Here is a 19,914-nt window from a genome sequence, read left to right on the forward strand (position 1 = left end):
ACTCTTACCAACATATTCGTTACATTTTTCTGGTTAAAATGAGTCCAAACACGCCACAGTTTGGATTATATTTACTCGTTTAATCCACGATGCAGTAAAACCTCGATTATGCGAACTCATCAATGAAATGCTCCAGTTTTGGCATGATTAGAACCTACTAAATTTAATCTGACTGATTTGCACAGCAAATCGTGCTGGTATGCGTCGCTTTAGATTGATTTCAAATATCTTACTTCAAATCATCGGTTCGCATAATCGAGGTTCTACAAAATCGTTAATTGAACGGGTAAATGTGCTTCGAATGGTGTCGTGTTTGGACTCGTTTTAATCAGGAAAATGCGACAAATGAGTTGTAAAAGGTAAAAGTCTCGTAAAAAAGATAGTGAAAATAAATGATTGTTATATTCTTGTCATGACAAAAACAAGTAGGAAAAACACAAAACATTAAAAACATTAAGAGGAAGTATATATTCTTCCAATTAGGATAGACAATCTTTATTGTGCCTAAAGATAATTAGTACCAGTAATCTTAAAAACAAATGAAAGTGAAACATTTTCTCTCTGTGTGGCCACCACGTGTTACAAATGCGACCATTCTTGTCTCTTGGCTCTCGAAGGAACAGATAGTTGTTATGCATGTTCCAAGTCGTTTCTATGCTTGTTCTAGATCGTAGATCATTCAGGAGCGTTTCGAAGGACAAGAAAAAATAGGGTGCCGTCGGGACACAGTGGTTCGTTTGTGGGCCAAACGGGGATTATTATTTCACGATGCACTCGTCGACGTCTATGGCTGTTCTCCGGTGATTTAGGGTCTGTTTACATGGCCTGGGTCACTGTCAAGTGTGTCTTTGCTTCGTGTCACCGGAGCTGGAGATGTTAACCGGTGACGTACGATCTCGTGGCTGATTTAAGAGGTCACCGGCTCTTCTTTCGTCCTGTCACTGTGAAACATTGGGATCTCGAGTGGCTCGATACTGTGGGTCCTATCGATCTTGTGGAGTGCTGATACCCTACACCAGTTTTTCAGACACTGCGGAATACTGTAGCAGATACCATTATAACTAGGCTGCGGATTTTATGTTCTCACGAAAGTTGAAAAATGCAGAACAGTGAAAACATCTGGAGAGTGTTATTTATTTAAATGTTAAGCCCTTGCACTACGATTTATTTTATGATTGAAAGAGGAAGTTTATATTTATTGTGTGCTTATGTGCTCTCCCCCCCCCCCCCCTCCCCAGTGACTATAATATTGATAACAATAAAATAGGATTAAGGTTTAAAGGAAATTAATAAAATTTATTGATTAATAAATTCACCACGATTAAATATACCTTATATGTTTATGGATATCCTATATCTTGCAATTAATACAGACAATAATTATCTTGCTTCACAAAAGATCCGCATTTTCAACCCACTAAAATTAATTCAGCAAAGAAACGAACGTGCTTACGTAGGTCCTGTATCTTAAAATTAATCCAGACAATTTTTATCTTGCATTTTCTACATCCGCATCTTCAACTCGATAAAATTTTAAGTGCTGGCACAAATTATTATGTTGTGTCACAGCCTCTTCAACAATGAAAGAATCGAATCAGTGTATTTCGAGAAGCAGTTTTCGGGAGAAGAATAGCCGAGTGCAGCCAGTTCTCGCGAAGACTCGGTTCGAGGAGTATCGTCCGAGAAAGTCGGTCGAAGGTGCAGAATCGATGTAGCCTCGATTGAAAGTCGACGCCAGTGCACGATGATAATGCGAGCACAAACGGATCTCTGTCCGAGTCCATCCATAATACATCGCTCCGGGCACGTTCTCCGGTTTTTTGTCACTGGATACGTTGACGGATGCGTGAAAGGAGTCTGAAGGACCCGGAGCTCTTCCTCCCCGTTCCTCCTCGTTCCTCATACTCCTCCGCCGCGCGAACGGAGAACGCAAATTACCGAGCATTCGACTCGAGAAAATCCTCGTGAATTTCGTAACGCGGCCACGGAGGAATTTTGATCTCGATCTCGGCTAGAAATCACCGACGAAATTCCCGATACACCTCGGATACTTACGTTGATCGCAATACAATTTTTGTCGATTCTTCGATGTTCCGAAATTGTTACCGGAATGTCCAGAATTGACAAATCAGTTGTGTGTTTTTGAATGGGAAATTCAATAGTTATTTATTCAAACAATATATTAAAAATTCAATTTTCTTTTGCAGGTCCTCCTATTTATGTGATTTTTGATCCAAAATAGGAGATAAATGTTTTGTATAATCATTTATTTATTTATTATTGCTTTAAACCAAGTGGTTTTGTATAATTATAATTATGACTAGACTGCGGATCTTTATGCATTCACGAAGAAATAGGTTGGCTGAGATAAAAAACAGTAAAAGATTAGAAAACTTCAAGAATATCGTAATGTTGCTTTTAATGTAACAAAGTCATTAAGGGATGAAATGAATTTTTATTTTATTCCTGCTTCTCACAATAAATGCAGAACGTTTTTATTTTGCATAAAGATCCGCGGTCTAGTTATGACATAGCGTAATCGGCCGAAGACTATGCAGCATTGCAACCGAGCGTGCCCGATTTTACAAAGGACATTCGGCTGGAGGGAAACAATCGAAAATTGACTCGGGCCTGGTATAAATCACGCTAGACCGGTCTAACTGAAACGATAAGTTGCTGTAATAACTGTTGCGATATCATCGGCATCATTAATTATCAGTTCCCCCCATCGGCCGGGTCCGCATCAATGAAATTCAACGCAATCGGACGATTAAACGGGCAGCCTGGCGAGCCAGATAATATCGCGAACGAATTACCGCCAATATTATTTAGATATCTGACAGGTTGCTAGACGAGCTTGGTGCCCCGATAGAATCTTCGCGTTACAAAATCCCATAATTCATAGCCGGATCGAAACGAAACAACGATCTCGCCCAGTCCGAGAGGACACGATCGGTGCACGATCTACCGGTTCGAAATCGTTATCCGAATCCTTTGTTTACACACCTCTTACGAGCTGCAATTAATCTTCGCGCTTGCTCCTCGGAAACGAGTAATGAGAGTGACCAGATAAGGAGCAGGAATTTTGGGGAAAAAGTTATCCTCTCTCTGCTAATACCGAATTAGTCACATGACATTGTGACACATGCACACGACAGAGACGAAACACAGGAAGATAGAGTGAGGACGCAAGTCTTAGTATGCGAGTAATGTACACTGGCCTAACTGAATCATGGGACTCTCCGAAAATTCTTCTGAGATCAAGTATTGTTTATCTACCGGTGATTACTTCATGATTATACTGCGGATCTTTATGTATTTATGAAGAAATTGGTTCGGCGAAATATGAAACAGTAAATGATTTAAAACATTCAAGAATGTTATAATGTTGTTTTTAATCTAACAAAGTCGTTAAGGGATGACATCAATTTTTATGCTATTCCTGCTTCCCACAATCAATGCAAAACATTTTTATTTTGCATAAAGATCCGCAGTCTGTTCATGATTTTGTGAAGTCTATGGAGGATTTTTTAATAGATCTTTCAACAGTTTTAATCCTGGAACCAACAAGTCAGGTCCAGTGCAGACCATCTAACACAACCCTTTCTACCATAATACAACCCCTAAAAAAGGTAGAAAAATCCGCTGCTCAGAATAAATTGACCTCCCCCAAATCAAGTCCGCGAAAACCCGGTAAATCCGTCGGGGTATTAATCAGGAAAAAATTAGTATGATCGATCGGAGGAGCCGGTGTCTAGACGACGACCAGCAGGAAGACGCAGCGAGATAATCGTCGGCCGTATAATCCGATGAGGCGTCGATCGAACAATCGATCTATCCGCGGGTCCATTACTTCTCCCCGAGAAAAATAAAACCGAGTTCCCGTAATCCGCCGGTAATCCCAAATACGCGTCTACCGGAGCCAACCGGCGGCGAATTACTTTAGTCTCGCAAGTCCGACCGATAATCACGCTCTCTTCTCTTTTTCACGAGAGAGAGAGAGAGAGAAACCTCTCCACCCCTCCGTCCGACGCGCATAAAAACGACCGTTCCATAATTGATTTTGTTCTTCGAAAGTTGGCATGCACTCGGGCGTCGGCGGCTAGCCGGCTAGCTCGCTACGCGAAACTTGCAGCGAAAAGCTTCCCCGCAAGCACTCGAGTGCTTCCTCTCGAACCCGTTAAAAGTTTTGTAACGATCCCTCGCGGAAATTCCCGATCGTGCAGCCCCTCGACGACCCGTCCGAGCAAAAAGACTCACATGCAACCCGTCTCTCGTTTCGCGCAACCACCTTTTCCTTCGTTTCGCCGACGTCATCCCCTGCGAAGCCAAATCCTGGACGCACTGAATCACGACGGAAAACGACTAGAAATCTTGACAGGTCTGTGGACAAACCAATTCCCGTTTCATCTTATTTATTATTGAGAACAGGAGAAGAATCTATCGCAGCATTAAAAATCGAGGCGTTTACAACAACCCCCTAAAATGTGGCCTCCTAATATTGTGTGTTCAATTGTTAAATGACATTTTTGTGAACAGCGGTAAGTTCTATCGATCGTCGATAGCGCAGCGTCATCGATCTACGGCTATCGGGAATAGTTATACACAGAGGTGCGCTGCCAAAAATTGTCAGACCCTCGCAAGTTGCCGGGGACGTCGCGTCGGACCTCCTCCTCGAGCTTAAAGAGGTCCTTTGGCTACGTTATGCAGGGTGGACCTTGGCGGACACATTTAGGTCGCCGATGGATTCTTGTGGACTTTGGTGGGCCTTCACAGAGCTTTTTAGGCCGCCGATGGACTTTGGTGGACTCTGATGGACTCTGAAGGACATATTGAGGTCGCCAATTCATTCTGGTGGACTCTGACAGACTCTGTTGGACTCTGGAGAATATTGGTAGACATTGACGGACATATTGAGGTCGCCGAAGGACTCTGGTGGACTCTGGAGGACATACTGAGGTCGCCAATGGATTCTGGTGGACAGTGGAAGACATTGATGGATCTTGGTGAACGTTGGATGACACAATGGAGATCGCCGACTGACCCTGGTGGACTCTGATGGACACTGGAGGACCTATGTTTTCGATGGACCCTGGTGGACGTCCTTCCTTTCCGTCAGAGTATGTTCAAAACGAACACACTAAAATTTGTAAACTACTTAATTAAATGTGTACATTAAAACAAATGAACTTTTCGCACTACTTTTTTACCTAGTTCACCAGCGTTCCATTTGGGTCGCGTACAAAACCAACTATTTCGAGTCCCCGAGTTTCACCAAAAGGGAAACAACTGGAAGCTGATCGAAACAAACGATACAAAGGGAAAGCAACGCTCGAGCCTTGAAAAGGGGGCAAGTTCTGGTCAAAATCGACACGGATACGTTCTCGCTCATCGAATTGGAGAGCGCGAGAGACGAGAGCGGAACGCGCGGCGTTGTTAATCCTCGAAAGTCGGGGGTTAAGCAGCTTGGAGAGCTTGGAGAGTTGGAACGCGTAAAATTGCGCGGGGATTTCGCCCGGCGGAGTTATTAATGCTCGCCAGTATCGTTACCTTGTTATTTAAGGGATCCCCGCGTTTTGCGAATTAGGGGATGATCGCCGTGTTCCGCGATTTTTACGAGGAAAATTAAAAAGCGCGCCGATTCATTTATCGGCGTTTCTTTCTTTTGCGTTGAATGCTCGTTTACCGGATTAGAGTCCATTCCATTATTCCTCCGTAGAAAAATGTACCGATTCGTCCCGCGGTGGTCGAACAAAACGTAAAAATAATGGAAATCATGGTGCTCCGTGTGGACAATAGGTATAAACCCAAGATAATAAATTCTGTACGAATTTGAATCTGTCACTTTATCATTATTCCTCAAGATAAAAATGTAAAAGTTGAAACAATTTTTATTTTGCATGAAATAAATTTTCTAGTTTCTTCAGTCGAGGTATCACACGTGTACGAATTCTTAACAAATGACAAAAGCACGTTTACCATCACTGCGGAGCACGTTGATGCTGTTCAAAAACGAATCTGTTCCCAGCGGCTGAAATTATTCGATGATCGGCTGTAAATCATGCAAGGTGAAAGGCGTGTAAATCGCAGCTCGGTTGAGAGGTCACTAAATAAATCCGGCAGTGTATCAGCGTGGCCGATGACACATTAAAATTCCGTGGATTCCCCGCGAATCGCGGAGGGCCGGTTACAAATTTCGCGAGAGCGAGCGTTTCATCGCATGACGTTTACGCGCGGTCCCGGACACACCGGGTTTGATGTATGTTGCCAGGATTGGCAATTATTATCGACTATTACGGCAGTAAGCGTGCGTAATCGTCATTGGTATTACCATATATACTGTTATTTCCATTCCGACTTCGGCCGGCGTCCATAATGATAGCGTTGTTCCGGCCGCCACCCCGTTCGTGCGCCGCGTCTCGGCCGAGCAACCCCCTTCTTTTCCTTTCGTGACGATTGCATAAACACAGAACCGGATTCCACGTCCGCCGCTGGGCAAATTTATTCGCCGCGACCGCTATAATTTTGATAAATTTCATTTAATACAATACGCTGTCGGCCGGCTACACCGTTCCCGGGAAACGAGGGTGGATATTCAAAGACGGGAACAACAATCGTAAGCACGGCTTCGAACCGTTCCGAAAATAACTGTTTAAATCTGTTTTACACAGGTGCTGCACTGTACTGACTTTGACGAATTATTAGTAGACTGAAATAAAAGGATTTCTAACTCGATCGTCAGAAATAGAAATTCAATAGAAATGTATTTTTCTTTTAAATTATTTCACTAAGCCGAAAATAATGGAACAACATAGTCAGAAAATCTTCTGATGTCATTTTTTTTTAAAAAGTCAACATTTCCAAGAAGTTTCTGGTCATGCATAATTTTAAAACTCAGTAAAAATCGTATTAAACACTGTAGAACTCGGTATTACATTTCCACAATCGTCGACACGAAGTTCCCATCGATTCTGAAGAGCGAAAGGTAGCCACCCTTAAAAGACGAAGGCTACACAATCGCTCGAGAACTTCCGCCTCCGATGAAAAATCAAAGGGGGCTGTTTCTTTTATACCGGCTCGAAAAAGAAGAAGAAGAAGAATCAGCAAAAGATGGGGTGCAAGAACAGAAAAGCTACTATTTAAAAGGTACAGCCAGTCAGCTGGAAATCGCAGAGTTCCTGTGAAAAGTTTTCATCTACTCGGAAAAGTTTCTGCCCTCTCCGAGCGATCTCGGAGAACCGGGTAAAAGAAAAACAACCCTTAACGAAGACGTTTCCTCCCTCGGAACACCCCCACGTGACGCAAATTACCGGCACGACGAAGAATTTAGGCGCGCGAGCTGTATGCTTAAAAGTCTTCGCAAATCGGAAGGGGTGAGAAGAGGAATGGGGGTAGGAAAATGGAGGACACGCTACCCTGGAGTGGGCACCAAGCTCCTCAGGTTACAGCCGACAGTTCACAATGTATAAATCATAGTAATAACCGTGTGGTTTCCACCTGCGTATTCGACGAAACGTACGGGGTGCGAGAAAAGTAATAGCCACCCCTTCTCAGGGTAAATGTACACCCCACTGTGACTATTTGTGAAAGAACCGCTGCAATATTACTTATAAGTGAACTGCAGCTTTTCGTATAAGATTATAGAAAACGAACAAAAATTTTGTATAACATTGGTTCGGATAATCGAGGTTCTACTAACTCGCGAATTGCACAACTAAACATAATCTGAATTATATCGTGTTTATATTCGAATTAACCAGAAAAATGTCGCAAATTTGATGGTAAGTCTCATAAAAAAATTTAAGAACAAACAGTGAAGATTTTTTCAGCAATATCGTACAATGCAAATGTGGGGTGAGTAAAGCGAAGTTGACTACTGGAAATTGTATTTAAAATTGTATTAATGGGAAAACTTGAAGAACAATAAATTTTGAAAGTTGCTTTTAAATTAAGCATTGTTCCCCTCTGTTCGAAAATAATAAATGAATGCAGTAAATTGACTTGCACAACTTTGGGAGAACTCATATGAGGTGACAGTCTTGCGGTAGTTTTCTTACACCTTGTAGAACTGACCGCATACGTTTCGGGTGCAGCAGGCTGCAGCAGGCCGCGCGAATATCGCATGCATTATTCAAGGACCACGGAGACTGGCTGCACCGCCGCGAGAGCCCGGCTTTGCATAAGCGCTGACGAGGAAAACTGCACCCACGCCGCGAGTATTCATCGATAACCCACCCCCATCCAACCAGGTGTCATAACCACCCCCGTAGACTTTTCGCGGCGTTCGCGCGAACGATACCGTTCCCAATGCTTTTTGCTTTTACAGCTTTTTCAGCCGTGTTTTTGGTCCGCGTATCCAATTGTAAACCGCACGTTCCCCGTTCTGCAATATTTACGGGTTTGGTCCCGTTCTAAAAATTTCCTTGATTTCATCAAACTTTCTTTATTTTAATATCTAAAGCGATTTTTAACGTGAATCTGTGTGCAAAATAAAAATTGCATCAATGATAAAGAATTGCACAGTTGACGAAATTCGACAAAATTTAATTGTTATTATTTTTACTCGAAAAAAATCACACGTGTACTTAAAATACCAGAAATAATGTGTGTAAAATTTCAATACAAACTATTCAATACTTTTATCGAAAAATTTCCTAAATAATTGCACAAAAATGGCCTCGAAAATACCTATTCTACAAAAAAAATATATAACTCGCTGAATTTTGATTATTCTTACTTTAAAAAAATCGCACGCGTACGTGAATTACAAGCAAATATGTGTGCAAAATCCCGACGCGGAAGGTTCACTGGTTTTCCCGGAAAAAAATTCCGAAAAATCGTGCAAAACCGACAACTAGATTATGTACCCCCTTGAATTCTTCCCGAGCGTGAAAGCTAAGAGGACAAGCTGAACGACAGCATGTCGTCGCGATCCTCGGTTGGTTTCCCAGCTGGTTCTGGGAAAGGCTTGGTCTCAGAGAAAAAGTTGATGGGGCACGATTTATTGGGGGGGAAAAAATCGGCATTACCCGTGGCGGATCAATCGAGGGCTTAACGATCCCCCGTTCTGCCGATGAACGATAATTTCAAACGGGCCTTAACGAGCCACTCGAGTGCGTCAGGTGGAACGCGTGTGTATGTAGGTGTCGTCTTTCTCTCTTTTTATTTTCTTTTTTTTCGTTCGGTGGAAAGAACGACGCCTCGCGTCGCGACGGCCTTTGTTGAACGCTGCCTGTGCCCACGCATATCCGCGCGCGGAGATTATTGTCAGCCGGCGAACAATGCCCATCGAGACTCTGTCTACCGCTAATCAAGCGTCGCCCCGCTAATTATCGAGTGCTAATTGAGTTGCGCTCGCTGCGGACCGCCGACGGCGAGCTCGCCTCGGAAACTGTCTCGAATACGAGCACCGGGGACCGGCTCTTAACGAGAAACAGTCGCGAGTTACCTTTTTCTGCGTCCCGAGGAATTTGGTAATCGAAGCTCGGTCATCTGGCCACTCCGACACGGCCCAACAGCAGTGCAGTTTATGCTAATTTCTTTTTCAAAGTAAAATTTTGTTGGTGTCGTATCACTGTGTACAACATTGTACGGTATAATGTGATCTGAAAAAAAGTACTTGTAATTATATGATTTTATTTATAATTACTTTTTGGTACGCCGTTCCTGATTGGTCTCTTTAAATTTCCACGTGCAGCAATTTTTCATATTCGCAATTGGTGGTTGTTAAACTGAATCCACTGAATTCATTTTTAAAACGAATATCGATCAATTGTACTAACGCTTCATCTGTAATCGAATATTTACAATTAATACAATACACGAAGTATCGTATTTAATTAGCACTTTTATTTCCGCGGTTATCCTGTATGTTCACAATTTTTCAATTCTGCTTGTCAGAAATCAGAAACTGCAAGGAGAAATTGGGAAAAATCGGAAACGTCGAAGTTGAAGATCATTTATATTTTTACAGTATTGTTATGATCGTCGTTCGTGAAATTGTTGGTATATGAGGTCGAAAAAATAATCAGAGAAATCTGCGTCGTGCATGTTGCATTCGAAATGCCCTTTCGGGAGCACACTTTACTGTCCCGTTGCAGTTCTGGCGCTCGTAAAACGTTGCTCGGTTGCTGGACAATTAAGAGAGCCAACAAAGTGTTCCCGCTAATGCCACCGCGGAGAGACAAGATTCGCAAATTGGCAGTCGTGCGTCGGTAGCCGGAAGGGTTCGACCAGTCATTAAAAGAAATTATGCTGGGCGACGCGTACACTTCCGGACGCTGAGCACGTCTACACACACCGTATCCCCATATGCACATATCCGTATACGTACACCGGGGAGAACATTATTCCGAGGGAATGTATCATGACGGCTATTATCGTTAACATGTAAATGCTGCTGGTCTAATGGTGTCTTAATTGAGTCGACCATTAGACCCTCGTGTAACTTGCGTACCTCCCTGCGCGTCCAATATTAAGATATTAGGATCGTTCGTATAATAAAGGTATTAAGAGGCCCCCTGGTCCTGGACCGGTACCGGACCTGTTCGGTTTTTCACTTTCTAACGGGAATTCGTTTCCAGTTTCGGAGAAATGCTTACGTCCAAACCACCGCCATTCTGTGTCCATTCACATTGTTGAGCATTGGTTCAAAACCCACTTCATTCGAAAATTTTATTTAAATAAATTGTTTGCACAACTCTGATTAAGCAGAACACTTCAGATAATTCAGTAATTATTACAACTTCGTGCTTCAAGCAAAGAACAATTTTAATCAGAAGAGTTATTTACAAACAAACGTGACAGCTTTAAATACACAAAGGTAAATATTTATTGGATCATATTTTTCTGTAAAAATTGGGAAAGTCTTGGGAATTATATTGATTCTGGAAAACGACATATCTGATCTTGAACCATTTCGACAAGAAAAATTAGAATTCATAGCAGAAGTCTGGTTTTGGCAAAGTGCAGACAATCGAGGCAGCTTTGAATGCGCAGAGCTGACTGGCCAGACATTACACAATGATGTTTCGTCGAAATAAGCTCGAATAAAACGATAATTTTAAAAGCTGGAGGAGAGTGGAAAAAGCTTTGGCGGAAGACAAAATGGACGATTGTCTCTTATATGGTTGATCCGGGCCACAGGTATGGTCGGTCGCCAATTAAATTCCGTGGTGGAGTATTCGCCATTCACCTGTCACAATGCGCATCAATCAGCGCTAACCGAGCGTAGGAGAACGCTTTTATCAGCGTTACGCGATCGAGTGGCGCGAATCACTTGAACAAGGATCGTTCGAACCAGCGATTCTCGTCGTGGCGGTGGTGGCAGGGGGTTGCAAGGGGGTGGAACACGGTGAAGGGGCGAAGGGGAGGAAGGGCATGGCACACGGGATGGCCCTTCATTCTCGTTCGTCGGCATAATAATACAGACGGCGCGCGGAGCCGCCGCCGCCGGCTCGAAAAGCGAAAACCGCGAGCGAATCGCCGCCGGTGAGGAGAGCGGTAATGCATGCGATTATGCGGATCAATGAGCTATGGTCCTATTTATGGCTCTATCAGCCGACCGCTACCAGCACCCTCGACCCACCCCTGACCACCCTTTTTTTATATGTCGATGCATGCTGATCATCGCGTGACCGTTCGCGGATTCTACATCGAACGCTATCACTCTCTATCTCGCTATCATCCTACGAATTTCTGAGTGCCTTAAACTCTTCAACCCTCCATCACGTGGTATAAATTAAAAATAATTCTTGTTGATACAAACTGTATAAAGGATCAGAGTTATTATTAGTCACTTGATAACGAAGTTTTCATCTTACACTATAATTTAGTTGATCTCGATACGAATAAATTGATGTCCAGCGCCACTAATTTTAGGACAATCGTTTTTAAGCGAATCAGTAATTAGTCTGATTACTAGACTGCGGATGGTTGTGCAAAATAAAAAAGTAGAAACCAAATAGAATGCTACTTCCTCCCTTAATAATTTTAATAGACGAAACATCATCTTCAATTTCCAAAATTTTCCTACAATTTTAAATTTCATCTACTCAATTTTCCTATAAATGCATGAAGATCCGCAGTCCACTGATTACTTTTACACTTGTTAACAATTAATTTATAAAGAGTTTAAAAAGTCTCAATAATTTTTTCCACCCACTCATCAATTCTTGTTCAGCTTGTGAAAATTATTGAATGAGGTAGGGAACGAGATGAAGCGAGAAGACAAAAGATGAGCAGCTGGGAATGATCATCACTGGCTACGAATATCGATGAGTACTATCGAAAGCTAGTGTTAGCTGAAGCGGGGCTAGAGCTCGAATATGTTCCCGTAGAAAAGCTGAAAAGTGGGCTTGGTCTGGGGTTGGCGGGGAAAGGGGTCCGCTCATGGTATCCCGCGGGGGCGGCTGCTTTGACCAGGTAATGGCGTGCCGAGAAGAATGGGAAATGTCACCAGGGGGCGCGGACCTTACTCCAGGTCGAGTCAACCTCGTTTCTTTTTGTTCGAGCCGACGACGACTGCGCAACACGGCGGAGCCGCATGGGGTTGGATCATTCTCCGTGGCGTCATTAGTCCTCCCGTCGACGTGACCGCATACTTCACTTCGGGGTATAGAAACTTAGAAATCCGATGATCTCGTGGTGCCGACTGGGAAACTTGCCACCTATACCAGACCAATCGGAAGAGATGGGGAAAACTGGCTCTAAATGGTCTTTGGGATGCTCGAAGTTTTTTCCGAACTTGGAGGAGCAGTCAATTCTGAATTTTATAACAAAAATAACGGTAAAACAGACAAATTTTCAATTTGTTGACGAAACAGACAATCCTGAATTTTATGACAAAATTGCGCAATTCGGAATTTACTCACAAAATTGTAACACAACAGACAATTCTGAATTTTAGGACATTAGTATGACAAATCAAAAAATTGTTGATTTTGTTACAAAACAGTGAAAATAAGCTTGTCGAAAATAAATTGCTGAAACTAAGAGATATTCATTAACCCCTTGCCTTACGATATCGAGTCAGACTCGTGATGAAGATTCCGAATAGAGTCTAATAAATCTGTATGCTATTAATTTCCTTTAAATCCAAATAAAATTCTATTTTGATTTTGTTAATGTACAATAGGTATATTAAAGTTTCTCTTCTTTTAGAAAATTAAGAATTACAAGAAAAGTTTTAATCACTTAAATCGTGAAATAAATCGTAGGGCAAGGGGTTAGAGAACATCTATACCATGGTTTCCTAGTCGCGTTGCACAATAATGAACAGTACGAAGACTCTTCGACTACTGTAGCTCTTGTCTAGAGCGAGAAATCCGCGACTTACGAAGGTCACCAGATTTTTTTCTGGCATGGGAGTTCGCAGAGGTCGATGGGAAGGTTGAAGGGTGTAGGATGAAGACGACCCCTCATCCTCGACAGCATCTGGCACGTCCGGGCATCGTTCGATCAGCGTGGCGCCTTCGTTCGAGGCGCACGCGTTTCTTTTCTTCGACTGGCCGATGGATTCCGTGTAATCGCTAAGCGGGCGCGTGCTACGAAAAAGATAGGGATCTTCTTCTTCTTCTTCTTCCCGTCTCTGCTCTCCGCGAGCTGAGACATGGGCACGGGCCAGCCTTCCCACACCTAGCCGATCTACCTGACCTACCTACCAGGTAACTACGCTAACCTTGATAACCCTCTCGCCGCGCCGGTCCTTTGTCCCGTTCGTCAAACACGTGTACGTTTCACCGAAGGACGGGTGTTAAAAAGAAATATGGATCTCTTGAAATCTATCCTTTATACAGGCACCGTATACCACATCCCTCTCTTTGTCAACGGCTCTGACACTGTCCCGCGATATTCTTCGTTCGTCTTCGTTTTATGGACAGTTTTAGGGCCACAAGGCTCTCGAGAGGGTTCGGTGGCAACTATTGTGGTAGCTTGTTAGTGTCGAACCCTTCGAACATGATCTTTCCGATGAGGAATGTTGTTGTGTAGCTGAATTCTGCTTTGAACTGTTTTGTCGAGGATGTCGTCTCTGCGGGTGTGAACTCAGAGGTGTGGATCTTTCTGGTGGGAGCATTTGTTGGTCATATTTTGTTTAGGCTTCAGTGGCTCTCATTGAAATCAATTATTGCAATAAAAAAACAAAGCTTAAAATTTTTAGGAAAAATGCAGTCCATAAGCCACGCCCACTCAGGGCAAAATAGCCACGCCCACTTAGGGTAATCTAAACGAAGAATAATCTAAACAGGAAAAAATAAGCTAAATACTCTTCCAGTTCTTCCTCGATACAATTTTCCCCAAGATAATGCTGGAATGCTGCCGGCAGCAATGCAGCGTGCTCCCACAGCACAGTGGGCAGAAAGAGGACGCATGCGACAGACCAAAAGCGGAACGGCGAATTACGAAACACTCGTTAATTGAAAAACGAGGAGCCCGCGCAAAAGCATCGACTCATCCGCGATCCCGGCAATTAAAAGCGAGGTTTCGCTTCCGTCATGAGGGCCGCGGCGTCGTCGTCGTCGTGCACAGGCAAAAACGAGCCGAGGAGAGAAGGCAAGCGAGAGAGAGTTGTCGGACAATCAGGATCGCACCTCGATAATGGAACATTAAAAACAGAGTGGTGTGCGCAGCTGCTTGCTGCCGGAGTCGAAAGGGGACGAAAAAAGGAGCGTCTCCTTTCATCGCGTCGCGTCGCATGCGCACGTGTAATTACTTCATCGGCTGCTGGAGCCGGCAAGAAAGGGATACACCGGAACCGGCCAGGTGACAAATGATTTTTTTTTCAACACTTTCGCGACGTCATCCCTTATCGTCTGTTCAGATTCCTTCAAAATTAATGATACGTTGATTGTTAAGTTGATCTCACACAAGGTACACCCATTGAAGTCTGACATATTTTTATATAATTGTTGACTGTCTACTGCAAGTTTACTGCATGTATCAATAATCCCAACAAAAACATCCTGTAAACAGGAGCCAAGTTCCTATGGCCGTAGAAAGTTGTGAGATCAAAGAAAATACGGCCAAGTTCGTTAGCTTAGAAATACCTCTAGCAATACTGAAAAAAGCGTTTGTAAGAATTAGTTTAAAAGAACGTTGTTTAATTTTTAAAGAGTTACATGGAGGGCTAAATTATTCAAACCTCAAATTTGGTTCAAAATTGGTTTAAAAAGTAACGGCCAAGTTTGAATAATTTAGCCCTCCATGTAACTCTTTAAAAATTAAATAGCGTTCTTTTAAACTAATTTTTACAAACGCTTTTTTCAGTATTGCAAGATATACCTATTTCGTAATGTTTTTTTTTCAATACAACCCCTTTAAGGTGTCAAAATTTCAAACATTGATAATTATTCCTTTGAGTGTTTGTTATGATGAACCTATGTACCAAATTTCAAGCTTGTAGGTCAATGGGAAGTAGCCAAAAGGTTTTGATGGTCTGTTAGTCAGTCAGTCAGCGACAAATTTAGCAATTTTTGAGCTCCCCTATATCTCGGAACCTACTAATTTTGGAAGATTAACGTTTTGTCAATATTGAGATATGATAGCATTTAACAAGTGTACGAAATTACATCTCTCCATCTGCCTCCAGTGACGAGTTATAAGTCTCTAAAAAACAGCTAAGTTGTTTCGTGTAAAAGGATGTAGCGCGAGAACTTGGCTACAATAGCAGTTTGGCGTCATCAGAAGCTCCTCCCTCAATTCTTAGCATCCCAGAGCCAGAAAACGTTTTCCCCTCGCAATGTCCCGGACACCAAACAACTATCTACCGTTGGCATCAAACGATTTCTGGAATAAGGGCCAAAGTACGCGGGTCGTAACTCCGCTAATTCGATAATTCATGAGAATCGAGTTTCCCGAGTTCGTAGCTGTTGAACCAGCAGCCGTCCGCTGCTCTCTTGACCCGTTTTCCCGATTATCGTCTCGAGGACTGCAATACACCGTGGATTACGGTTGTTGTTCGATCGACAAAGTTCAGCTAACAAGGGAACAAAGCGAAACTCAAACACGCCGATTCCGATGAAACTTTTAGGCAACGTCGCTTCTTCAAAAAATATTTCAGACATCGGACATCTTGAAGTTAACGATTTCTTATTCTTTTTACTAGCTACTCATCGATATTTTGGAACTATTCGGGAAGAAATACTTTGGACAGTTGTTTAAATAGTTTCGAACATTCTGGATCAAGAGGGGGAATAAAAGCGAAGGAAAGTGCCGACTGTCATTGTGCCGCGTCCCGACGACACGGTCCGTCAGCGATGATTCCCGGGGCCCCTCGGGACAGGCCCGAGTGTCTCGCGTGACGGACGAAAGAGTACGGGGCCCGCTATCAAGAGCAAAAGGACCGCTGTCCCTCGGAGTTGGACGGAGTCCGTCGTTAGATTAAAAGTAAAAGAACCGGTGGGAGACGAGAAGGTGAGAGGAGGACTCTCGTATAGTACCTGGAGAAGTGAGGAGAGGAGAGGAAAGGAGAGGAGAAACAAAGAGCCGAGGGGAGAAGGTGGCCCACTCTAAAAGCCAATCAAAGGAATGACAGTCTGCTGCCCGCCTCGTAACCTTCGGAAAGGGCCGGCCAAGGGCTGCCGCCGGATTGGGCACTCGGCTACTCCATATTGATGAGAGTGACTCGGTTAGGCTCTCGCTCTCACTATGGGAACAATCACGGCGCCTTCGGGTGCCATACTCCGACGATACTCTTTCGAGATTTCAATAATCGAACCTGCTCGCTTCGGTGCTCTGTCTTGTTCACCACTGGCCACCATAATCGACGATAATCTACTGCTTAAGGCTATCGCTGCTGACGCGTAGACAGGACCGTATGCGTTTATGGGAAAAATGTGCAGATGGAGTTTAAAACCGTAGAAACATTAAAAGAACTTAAAAATACGGTTATATGATAAAAATTAAAAGAGTTTAGAGACATCAATGTACCATTTTCAATTTACGTAGAAAAAACGTTTTACTTGACTCTCCTGTTGCTCACAATTGATGCAACAAATTTCCATTTTGCATAAAGATCCATAGTCTAACGATTAGTCCGAATCCGAAAGGCTGATTCATCGGGAACGATCGTCGCCTCGAATTTACGAGCATCTATTCAATCGTCACCGCGAATATTTTTCCTGTTCGCGTATATCAACGGCTTGCGACTCTGCCAACCGGACCAAGAGAAGAGAGATCGGAGAATGGCGGACGGCGAAGAAGAAGGCAGTCAATAAAGCAAAGGGGACGCTAATTAGAGAGCCATTAAAACGATAAACGATGACACAGAGTTGACGCAGAGCTCTCGGACGACACGCCGTTAGTTGTGTCTTCTCGGATAACCCCGGATGATAAACCGCGCCGATACTCCCCACCGGACATCAAACGGCAGCGAACAACGACGGTAGTGTCAACGCACGTGTCTCCCATCAGACTGTGGATCGAGATCCAACTTCTTTCGCGGTTTTTGCCAGCCAGAACGGGGAAAACGGGCCTCTCTTACAGATGCTTTTGAACCTGTCTGACCCTTGGCCTTGGCTGGGAACTGGCGGACGTTAGAACAGTTCAAAACTTTTTCACTCGCCATTGTTAGGCGGTTGCAAAAATTGAAATTTAAAAATGAGGAGGTTACACTTTCGTACAACAACCATGTTACAAGTGAATTTATTTGCGGTTTTGCTTTTAAAGAAGACCGTTGTTAAAATTGACCACGAAATTCTGAAATTTTTTCACCAATTTTCAGATATTCTTTTCGAATTATTATTATTAATTTGTTCTATTTAAAAATTGTCCCAGTACATATTGTATTTTTCCTGTAGTATCATTTAATTATACATACCCAGAATAGAAAATTTTGGAGAACAATAATGATCAAGGTATAACGCAGGCATGTTATTTTCAACCGCTCGTGTCACATCAGTAAACATAGAGTGTCACGCTCGGAGACAAAAATAGCATATCATTCACGCGAACTCGCTTTATCGTTTTCTTAACCTTTCGCGAACGAAAGTCATCGTATAGATGACATAAGGTGTTTGCTCATAACGTGCAGAAGTGACAAGTGAGCTGGACGAAGGAATGCAGGTCTGATTGATACTTGAGCAAACGTGTTTTCACTGTTAATACCTAATTTTCACTGATGGAGAAAACCGTTTACACAGACGTGCTAGAAACAGTACTACAAGAGAGTTCTACAATATTTAAATATTCTTTACTTCAATCATTTCTTTATTACATTTAGGTTTCAAACACGAGGTTTCGAGCACAATTTATTAAATTATGAATAATATCTTTACCACGGAAATTTTCAAACCACATTAACAGCAACAGTCCTTGTTCTCCAACACGTGCTTTACAAAAAAATATATAACTCGGACAATTTTGATTATTTTTACTAAACAAAATAACTGGTGTGCTTCAAACACCCATATAAACACGTATACAAAATCCTAGTACAAAAGTTCAAAAAATTTGTGAAAACGAGTTCGAAAAGAATACCCCTCAAGGTTTAAATTCATTTTTTGGAGAATTCGGATGGAACACGGACTGGGCCCAGCTCTCGGGCCATGCTCGGGTCAAAGTGGCCCCAGAAAATGGGAACCGGAGCAACGAATTGGCCGGTACCGGCAATGAGCCCGATTTCCCGGGTCTGTGGCTGGAAGGACGAGTCCGAGGCTAGTTGCAACGGGGTGGGTTGATGGGGCTCGGCGCATCCCACGCTTATGAATTAAAGGTATGGGCTGGTTAGTCTTGATTTATCCCCGAGCATCGTTCATCCCTGTTCTTTTGTTTCGTCGCCGACGTATCCCCGGTCCTGTATCCATCCTCCTCCTTTTCCCCTCGATCACCTCCACCCCGCGGGGTAATAATCCCGCGAGAAACTCGGCCTAACAAATGCGCTGTTTTCAGTGTACCACGGCGGCCAGTCATCCCGCAGGACCTCTCACGACGTGCCAGCCATTAGTCTAACAGGGAAACGTGATGGAAAGGTTCCCTGCGTGCCTAACGCCGGCTAACAAACATTGTTGTGACTTCCACGGGGTGAAACCGGGTATCCGTCATCCCGTTCATCTCACCTGGACTATCTCTCTCCCTCTCTCTCTCTCTCTCTCTCTCTACTTTACCTCTCCCCCTCTCTGCAGCTCTTTTCTTTCTTCTCGACAGAGTCGATCTCCTCTCTTCACCACGCAGCTCCTTCGGCGCGGTCGTTCATCGTCCTCGTTCGATCATCGGTTACTCTTTTTCTCTCTGTTGCTCCGAGCTTGCTCCGTTGCTCTTGAGATCCTCTTGTTCATTCTGCTCACTATGTTGGCCCGTTCGCTCTTTATCTTTTATTCTCTGTTTCTCTCTCGCGTCGTCAAGGTGTTTCTTTGGCGAGAGACGTCTCCTCCACAATCACCGACGCATTGTCGGACTAAGAGATTGCCCTCTGTGCCCGAGAGTTATGCGGCCGGAGATGGCTACGCCTCCTGCGAGACCCGCCACGGACCGAGAACGCTTCTGGTACACCGGTAACCTGTTGTTTCTCGGGTCCTACGCGTCCCAACTGGACAACCTCTAACCCTGTGGTCTGCCTTCTCCTTTTTTCCCGCCTGGTTCGATCCGACGGGTCTGACTTTGCTCGTGCACACGCGAGTTTACCCTCTGTCGGGAGTTTCTGGTACGGGTACTACATTTTAGAACGCAGAACCAGAACGGCCAGATTGAAACTTGTCTCCCCACGCCTCTGCCACGATTTGGTCACGTGTGCGTTTCAGAGAGGGGGTAACCCATTCGATTTTGAATTCCAAGTTAAAAACATCCATCTTCCAACTCTATCCAATTTTCCAACAATGAAGTCCTCAACAGCAGCCACCATCTAACACTGAAATCTCGAAATCAGTGTTCCAAATTAAAATCCCAAGTTCCTTGTCGAGCACTATTGGTGTCACGGAAATT

At 43.6% G+C, this 19,914-nt stretch overlaps 1 protein-coding gene and 1 long non-coding RNA gene across 3 annotated transcripts in view; both read left to right on the forward strand.

Annotated features, from left to right (window-relative positions):
- Positions 1–15,101, forward strand: part of LOC143218095 (uncharacterized) — a 28,496-nt gene extending 13,395 nt beyond the window's left edge. The window contains exon 2 of the long non-coding RNA XR_013010972.1: positions 668–15,101. This is a non-coding gene — a long non-coding RNA (uncharacterized LOC143218095). The remainder of the gene's footprint in view (positions 1–667) is intronic.
- Positions 1–19,914, forward strand: part of LOC143215655 (uncharacterized) — a 204,803-nt gene that overhangs the window by 137,396 nt on the left and 47,493 nt on the right. The gene's annotated exons all lie outside the window — the stretch shown is intronic.

Source organism: Lasioglossum baleicum, chromosome 2 (genome assembly GCF_051020765.1).
Source record: "Lasioglossum baleicum chromosome 2, iyLasBale1, whole genome shotgun sequence".
Taxonomy (NCBI): Eukaryota; Metazoa; Arthropoda; class Insecta; order Hymenoptera; family Halictidae; genus Lasioglossum; species Lasioglossum baleicum.